The sequence below is a fragment of the Podarcis gaigeae genome (assembly GCF_964106915.1).
Source record: "Podarcis gaigeae genome assembly, chromosome: 6".
NCBI lineage: Eukaryota > Metazoa > Chordata > Lepidosauria > Squamata > Lacertidae > Podarcis > Podarcis gaigeae.
In genome coordinates, this window is record NC_139682.1 from 73,924,366 (window position 1) to 73,934,098 (window position 9,733).

Here is a 9,733-nt window from a genome sequence, read left to right on the forward strand (position 1 = left end):
CAAAGCAGATGCTCTCCCCCTGAGCTGTGTCCCTTCCCTAAAAGAAAGCGATCAAGCATTTCATTCTCCCTCTGCAGCACTGCAGTCCAGGAGCAGATCAGATCAGATGAGACTTTATTTGCTGCCTTTCCACAAGGGACGTTGTGTTCAAAGCAGCCAACAAAGTAAGCAAATAACAGTGGCACATAATAATATTCAATAAATATTTCCTTTGTAATGCAACGGCAACATTTCAATAATGCCGCAATAGCAACTCATGAAAAAAACGAAAGCCCCAAATCTCTGCTTTGATATTGAAATCCAGCATACGTCTCCATAGGCTCCTGATTCTTGCCTAGCCTTGAGATGTCACAGTTTAAGCGGGGAATCAGAATGCAGTCTGAATAGGGATTCTGTTGTCCCTGCTATGTTACAACATGAAGGGGAATTGGGTGCAGCCTTGCAAGAAATGTTACGAGGATGGGGACAGATGGAAATAGCTCCTGGTATTGTAACTAGTCAACAATTGCTTTCCCAGCCTCTACCAGAGGTGACACAGTTCCACACTGTCAACATTGCTCATGGCCAGGATATTTGTCTTCTGACAGTCAAGCACAAATAGCTTCTTTAAGGCAATAAATAAATAAACCAGAAGCACACACACACACATCTCAGCATAACAGGTCCTCAGCTGGTACAAATCAGCCATGATAGCTCTGCGGGTATCAATGGTCAAATGCCAGTTTCTCCAGCTGAGGACCTGGCCTTATAAATCTATGAAATATTAACCTGCCTTTATGAGTGTTCCAGAATGAAACAGTAGATCAAATGGGTTGGTTAAAAAAAAAAAAGAACTGCAATATACAGAAGCAAATATTTACTGCGCCACATTGCAATTGACAATACCTGAAGTTGTTGCAGGTTATTTTGAGAGCAGACAAACAAAATTATGTCCACAGTCATGAAAGGGGGGACTTTCCTTCTCACTATCCCTCTTATGCATGCCATTCCAAGGTCTTCCCTGCCATTCCCCTCCCCCCCCCACTACACAGCCTTTCATCTACCAAGCGTTCTTCACTGCAAGGCAGATTGCTTAGTCCTTTCAGCACATGACTGGTTGAGTGGGGACCAATGACAGGCATATCAGAGTTACTTGCTCCTGCTTAAAGGGTCTGGAAAGGGAGGTAGGGCCACAACTCAGTAGTAGAATATCTACTTTGTTCAATCACTTGCACCTCAAGGTGGGGGTGGAGAGATCCTTGTCTGAAATCCCAGATAGCTGCTGCCTGTCACTGTAGACAACCAATACTCTGACTCAGAATAAGGCAACTTCCTTTGTCCCTATACTACCCTGTAGTGGCATTCAAAGAGGAACAGGAAGTATAGCTACGTTACACTATCTCATTTTCTCTGGACTCCACATGTCTGTGGCTGCTGTAGGCTGCTGTAACAGAAGATGTCATTGCCACAGCTATAGACTGAGAAACAGATGTTGCTAATTCTCTGAATCCTGCAGATGGAAGGAGAAAAGAGTAGGCTTTGGACACATCTGTCCTTTGAAAGTATAGATTTAAAAGAATGCTCTGCTGTGTTTTGCACAGGCTGTTACATGCACAGGTGCTTTATTTCACTGGTGGCAGTTGCAGGCATGATCTCCCTGGCCCAGCCTGTCTCAAGCTTTGCTGCATGTAACAAGCGGTTGCTGTTGGGAATGCACCTACAAATCCAATCGAATCCAACCCAGAAGCTCATCTAAAGGCACATCTGCATCTACAGATGCATGTAAATATCCCTTGCCGGATCTAGGTCGGGTTGGAGAACCAGGTGCTATCGAGTTCCAACTTCCATCCACACCAGCCAGCATAGGCAATACAGTGCAACATCTGGAGGGCCACAGGGTCCATAAGTGAGTTCCAAACACATACAGCAAATAATATCCAGTAATAACCACACGGTATACCCTTAATAGCAAGCTCAAAATGGGATGATCCCATAAGTAACAGAACTGTGGAAAAGCATAGTATACTTGCAGGAAACATACAATACTATTGTTCTAAATGTACAGGGTGCATGAGGCTTGAGACTCTTGTTTCAGCTCTGCTCTGTCTATATGGTCTTAGATCAGCTCACATCTGCTGTACACTTCAGATCCTGGATGGAACCCAGATCCTGTGTGTGTGTGTGTGTGTGTGTGTGTGTGTGTGTGTCGGGCTGGTTTCCCCATTCACATCAATGGGTTGAGCCTGTTCCACATGAGCCAAGAGTGAGAAACCTCAAGCTTGGGGACTGAATTTGGCTATCAGGACTCTTCGCAGTCCACACCCATTCTCAGTCCACACACCTCAGTCCCTAGGCTATAGCTTTCAATAGCCATAATCCACGCCTTCCTCAAGTACTTTACTTTGGCCTGGCTAGAAGGTGTCCTGTGATAACACCTCTTGCTTGACTTGATGGCAAATAGAGAAATGTGTGTGAGGTGTATGCGAAAATCTCTGACTTTTACTGCATTAAGGTAAGGGTAACACCTGTTGCTCTGATCACCACCAGCATGTGGCTCCTGAAAGATCTCCCGTGAGGAAATGCCACCCTCAGACTAAAAGCACTTCCTCGACCCCTGACATAAGCCAACAGGTTCATGAACAGAACCTCTCCCTCAGATGTTGTGAAAGTGGAAGCCCTTGAAGGCAGAAGAGCACGGTGTGTGCATAACTGTCAAGTTCTGGTCCAGTGATGGATCCCATAGAAAAGGGGGCAAGTCACCAGGTCATGGCTGGAAAGAAGTTTCAGGACCAAAGATAGCTCCAAGTGAGCAATTGGCTACAGCAGACTGAGGCCCTATAAGCCTCTGTCACCACACTGGCTCTATGCTCCATCTACTTGTGGAGAGCCTTAAATGGCCAACCCCCTGGCCTGAAGACAACCTCCCCTCCTCTGTTGCAGAACTTTCTTCCTGGTGCATTTCCTGTACTTCCGGACAATTTATGTGAGATATGTATGAATCCGCCTGGCTTTACAGGCTAAGGGGGTCCAGGCTCTGGCCCCAGAGGCCCTGATGGTGTAGGAAGTTCCCCTGTCCCTCAATTGCAATGGTGCCCTGATCCCCAGGGGCTGATTCAGAGCCCTGAACCAGCTCCAGCCCTGAACCAGCTCTAGCTGGTGCCTTTGCAGCCTTCAACTCTGTGTTTGGACTGGGATCATGAAAATAACCACCACTGCATCTCCAGCAAGCCACAGGATTGGGATATGGAGACACGTTTTCACTAGCTTTTCTGCAGCAAGTATCCTTTTTATTTTTTAAAAAAGATAGGATTGAGAGTCCCTTTGGGGATTATTATTTTGTTTTGTAAGCAGTCACTTTGGGGCAATTCCAAATCAGGAATCTAGATGCAGGATTTCTACTGTAAACACTCCCAAAGACCTAGCTGAGAAGCAGGAATGGGGAAGAAAACTGGGTTGGCATGGGGAACAAAAGCCAAAGGGAGAAAAACAATAGGATGAAGGAAATGATAATTCCTACAAAACAAGAGCTATGCTTGCAAACATTCTCCTGGGCGTAGTCCTTGGAAAAGCTAAATCCAAGTCCCAATGGGAGTCTCTTCATTGATTTTCTAGTTGTCTTTGGACGAGGCCTTTAAGTATTATGTGAACAGAGAATGCATCCATGCCGGAGCTCTTAAGCACTAATTAGTGGCATCATTTTAATGCTTCCAGCTTTCTACATTAAAAGCACAATCTCTGCACTCTTATTGTCTCTTGGCAAAGTGATCCAAATGAAAATGAAACAAAATTTCATTTCCTAGGCTCATAAAAGGATGCATCCATTTCTCATGCTTTTTCCTGCCATTAGAATCTCTTTGCCGAAATAAAAAAAGATTTTAAAAAATATTGTGTTCTCTCTTTTTTTTGCTCTTAAGAAGACTGAGTATAGGATTATCACAAAAATTAATCAACATGGTGACTACTTTGGGACAAATCCACCATGCATCCACTGTTCACTTCCACACAGCTATAGGAAAATAAATGAAGGCTGCCCGGAGGCAGTGCTTAGCGGATTACACACTCAGTCTTTCGTTTCCCTTCTCCATGTATCACTTATTAATAACTATCCTTTGGGCAACATGTTTGTTAATAATGCGTAGCCTGTTTTCATTTCTGCATAGTGTACTTTGCATCTATAATACAACATCAATCTCAGAATTCAGGTGCCAGTTTTATTCCACATGCGGAGGGTTGGCTTCATGGACAGTTTGCCAGCCCTGGCTTCCCACCTGGCATTGCTAAGAAGGCAAGAAATCACAATCACAGTAACTGGAGGGTTTTATGATGTTTTGGAGAATTAGCTCATCTTTCCATTACTTGGCAAGCAAACACTGAACACTGCTTGATCAATAACCACCATTGCCAGAGGTCCCTTATAGTCTCCAACAGCTAACAGGAAAGCGTTGCTATAGGCTATGGAACTAGAAGTATAAAATGGTGAACGGCAGTAATAATTCATGCATCTTGGGACGTATAAAACCAATGGTTTGTCAATAGCTCGGGCATGCTCTGCAGAAAATATGCAGCATTCAGATGCTGCAGAAACCTCTATTATACTATAAAGCAAATATTTCACGGTGAAATATATCCTCTCCTTCTTTGTTATTCCCCCCCCCCCTTTTCTTTTTGCCAGCTGCACAATGAGACTTTCCCAGGATGATGTGCAGCTGGGGGGGGGGGGGAGAACTGATTCGGTGCTTCAAGGGGAAAGCACATGCACTTATTGAACAAAAACACATCAAACATTTATACAGCAGAAGGTGGAGGTGGCAAGACTGGTCAACAAGGCACATTTAAAATATTTGAAATTCATGGTGCATTCCTGTATAAAAATATAGCCACTTATAATTCCAGTGCTGTCCTCTTACTGAATGCAAGGAAAGCAAAACCTTATTGTCTGCTTATTTTGGAACAAACTTTAAACACACAAAAAACCCACAAGAAAATCCATTTTTATTTTGTTTAGAAGATGCATATTGAGTATGTAAGACAATCACCCATTTCCACACCAGCAGCCATTGTTAGTTTCAGGTTTCAAAGCAATGAGTGGTCTCTTTTTATTTGAGCATAAGACTCTGTCATAATATTCCAGGGCAGGCAGCTCTGGCAAGCGTATTTCCCAAGTCAGAAATATGTTGTTGTTTAGTCGTTTAGTCGTGTCCGACTCTTCGTGACCCCATGGACCAGAGAACGCCAGGCACCTCTGTCCTCCACTGCCTCCCGCAGTTTGGTCAAACTCATGCTGGTAACCTCGAAAACACTATCCAACCATCTCGTCCTCTGTTGTCCCCTTCTCCTTGTGCCCTCCATCTTTCCCAACATCAGGGTCTTCTCCAGGGAGACTTCTCTTCTCATGAGGTGGCCAAAGTATTGGAGCCTCAGCTTCACGATCTGTCCTTCCAGTGAGCACTCAGGGCTGATTTCCTTCAGTATGGAGAGGTCTGATCTTCTTGCAGTCCATGGGACTCTCAAGAGTCTCCTCCAGCACCATAATTCAAAAGCATCAATTCTTCGGCGATCAAGTCAGAAATATAGGGTCATTTAAACCAGACTTGCCAGGGATCCAATGTGGAGCCTTTTGGGTGGAAAAAACCACACATAAGCTACCACAGAATTGTGGTGACACTCCAATTTTACTGCCCTGCATTTGAGTTCCTTCAAAAGTAGAGCCCTTTAGTCCTGCTGAGGCCCTTCTCCCTCTCCCAATTAGCTGGAAGTGGAAGTAAAATGGAGGTTCCATAAAGGCCTTAAAGCGCATTTATTAACACTTTATTTTCCATCAATGTCCTTTTTTAATGGCCAAGCTCAGGACCAGCCATCCCATTAGGCAGAGTGAGGTGGCCGTTTCAGATGGTGGGTGCTGGAGGAAAGGATAGAGACGTGGCTAGCTGTGGATGCCACACAGCCTTACCTGTGCCCCTAAAGCTATCCAATTGCTTTCATTTGTGGCAGTGGACACACTGCTCCAGGGTATGTAGCCAGGGGCAGGGGAGCCATCATCCCAGGCATCCCTAGGTGCAACCTGGTGCCCCCTGGTGTTTTAAACTCTTTGTGCATAGTAAAGGTAAAGGGACCCCTGACCATTAGGTCCATTTGTGACCAACTCTGGGGTTGCGGCATTCATCTCGCTTTATTGGCCGAGGGAGCCGGCGTACAGCTTCCGGGTCATGTGGCCAGCAGGACTAAGCCACTTCTGGCGAACCAGAGCAGCTCACGGAAATGCCATTTACCTTCCCGCTGGAGTGGTACCTATTTATCTACTTGCACTAGCATGCTTTCAAACTGCTAGGTTGGCAGGAGCAGGGACCGAGCAACGGGAGCTCACCCCATCGGGGGGATTTGAACCGCCAACCTTCCGATCAGCAAGTCCTAGGCTCTATGGTTTAACCCACAGCGCCACCCCCGGGTCCCACCGCATCTTTGTGCATACTCTGTCATAAATCCAAAGCACTGGCTCTAAGTAGGCTCTGGAGATGAGCCATGGCACCTTTCCATGTCTTAACTTGGCTGGTCGGGGTGGGTGGTGTGCCTCAGCTGGGGACCCAGAAAGAGTGTGTGACTTTGGATGCTTTTCCCCTGCTCTCAGAAAGACCACAGATGCTTAAAGCATGCCCTGAGCCAGTTCCTTAACGCACAGCATGCCTCATCCCTGGCCACACTAAAAAGAGCCCGCCCTGCTGCATTTAGAGAGAAGAAACTCAAGGACTAGAATGCATCAGTTTATCCTTCATGCTGCAAAAACTCCCAGTTCCATGATTCAGTGTCCTGATTCCTGGCCAAGCCTTTCTGAAATGTAGACAGGGAGAAAAGATGCATCCTCAAACGATAATCGGAAGTGCCTAAGCAGCCATTGTATTTTAAATGGGCCATGACTGCTGTCTGTTCGAAGCAGCAAAACAGAAAGGCTCTAATAGATGAGTTCCAATATATCTGAGGCACAGATGATGAAAAGAACTGGCTCTCAAGCCAGATGATTCCTTAAGACATTGCTCCCTTTTAAAAATGGAACCTCTTAATTCATTTGGTGTTTTGGCTGGGTGTACCATTGATATACAGCCAGTTTTAAATCTCTTGTTCTGGCTGGGTCTATGTATCTTGATTTGGTGTGTAGTGAGGATTTATGATGTTGAAAGCCTGGAGAAAGAAAGAAAGAAAGAAAGAAAGAAAGAAAGAAAGAAAGAAAGAAAGGTGATAGATACATAGATGCTAGATAGATCGATTGATTCCTACACTGTCTCTTTTGCCTGAGAGATGGTCAAGTTAGCCAGAAACCTAGATCTCTTTCTCTTTGGTGCTGAATTTGATGTCCGTGATTTGTGGTATGGCACAATGTTGAATCTCATTTCCCCTTCTAATCGAAGACAGCATATTGGGGGGAGAAATAAAGCTTTATGTACCTTCCTTCAAAAATCACTATCTGGTGTGTTTCATAATAGCTACAGCTGGCTGGACGCTGCAACGCGGTGTTTGCAAACATTTGTCTGAATTCCAAATTGCTCTTCAGCTCAGTGGTGCTCTTGCCTCTTTTTCATCTCCTGTTCACAAAAATTTCACACAAACACGTTTATGCTCACGCTCGATATTTTTCTGAGTTTCTGTTGTATGCAGAGGGCACCTGTATTCTCATGTGGGGGGGAAAATTGGAACCGTTCAATAACTCCCCCTGTTCAGCCACCAGGAATATATTTATGATTGCCATTTTTAAAAAAGTTGCCTTTTTATTCACTGAAAAAAGAAAGACTCTATAACAGAGAGGGGGAACTTCAGATCCTGTCAGGAACTGGACAGAGGAGGGATGGTGGAGACCACCTCCCCTTCCTCCTGAATTTTCCAGAGGAGAGGAAGACAGTATAGATTTACAGCAGTGGTTTGTGGAAGGTCACAGCTCAGAGATAGATGAGGGGCAAAGTTGGGAAATAATGGGAGAGGAGGAGGAGGCAGAGCTGGGTCAGCTGGCTGACACATTAGCACTAGAAAGCATTCCAGACCCACCATCTCCCAGAACCTGGCGAGCCTTAAAAGTAGGAGAGCAAAGACCTCAGAGACAGATGGCCCTAAGCGGCAACCATAAGGGGTGGGGGTTGTGCTGTTGACGAATGAGGTAGTGGGAGAAAAGGGGGGTGGAGATGCCATTTGGGGCAATGCCATTATTCCGATAGGCTGCATTCTCAAGCCTCTCTCTGCAAATATTGACTAAAAAGCAGGTGGTAAGAACTTTTCCTTGTCTTATCCGCACCTGGCAACCTGCCATGGGGAGTTTGGGTTCACTGATGCCTACACAGATCCAGGGGCAAATGAAGTCTCCAGGACTCTCTGTCTGATCCTCAGGACTCTCCTCAGGCCACTTCTCCTCCCCTGGTCACAGCCCTCATTAGACCTGGTCCACACACTCCTCTCGTTTTTTTGCCTGCCTGGAATGTGTCTGTAAATTCCTGCTTGCCTAGATGGAGAGCTTTGTGTGTAGAAACCTCTAGGTTTTTGCAAGCTGGAATATAGTCTACAGTTCAAAGGTCAGAAGAGTCACATGTGCTGCTCCACCCACAAAGGAGATGAGGACCTCAGAAGGTTGCCCACCAGAGACTGTGTGCCTTGGACTGAAAAACATCTGACTATAAGAGCTAAGAAGGGATGCAGTCCTCATAGAGTTTCTTTTGTGTGCATCACTGCATCACATTGAAATGAACAAGAGGTTGTGTGCTCTTGGACTGTTTCCATTCATTTCAGTGGGGATGGTACATGAGAATTTCCTGAAGGGCAATAACCATGTTGACCTGAGAAATCATCCTCTGAGAAGTGGCCACAAAGAAACTTATCTTGGCAACCACACCAAATAATACTCATTGTCAGGGATGAGAATTGCCAGTTGCTTCTAGAGGACAGGTGCTCTTTTTTGGCCAAATTATATTTATTAGTTTTCCAAAAAAAAACACAAAAAACAAATCAATGTCAAATCACATCAAATTTAATACAATTTTTCCAAAAAGTTGACTTCCTGCTCTTTGTCCTAGATACATCTCCTCTTTTCCCCACTGCTGCTTAATATTACACATGTATCCCTAATTCACAAATCATTCCTTATGCTCAACTAACAGTTTTCCCCCTTTTCCCATTATCCATCAGCTAGAGAGCAGATGCTTCCTGGGCTCTTGATGATCAGGCAGTTCCAGAAGATTCTAGAGGAGAGCACCATCATGCTACCACCAACTTCCACCTCTATGAGTCAGTTTAAGAAATGAGCTCCAGACATTGACTGATTGATTGGATTGATGATTTCATTTATATACCACCCTTTATCAAAAGATCCCAAGGCAGTACAAAACGTTAAGAACACATTATAGAATGTCAAGAATAAAAAACATAATAATAAAATAGACAGCATAATAATAATAATAATAATAATAATAATAATAATAATAATAATATCAGTAGGAGCATCATGTTGACTTTTCAGTGCAGTGGCAAAAAGATCAGAGGTGAAGTGTGCTTAGGGACAGGCCTTTTTTCAGCCGGAACTCACCAGAACTCAGTTCCGGCACCTCTCAGGTGGGCACCATTGCCATTATAGAAGAACAAGGGAGGCTTTCATGGTGAGTTCCGGCACCTCTTTTTCTAGAAAAATAGCATTGCTTGGGGATACCCTCCTTGTCCACAGCACAGCAGAAGCCTAGATCTCCATGACTTGAGCTTCACACACTGGTTGCTTTGGACTTCAGTT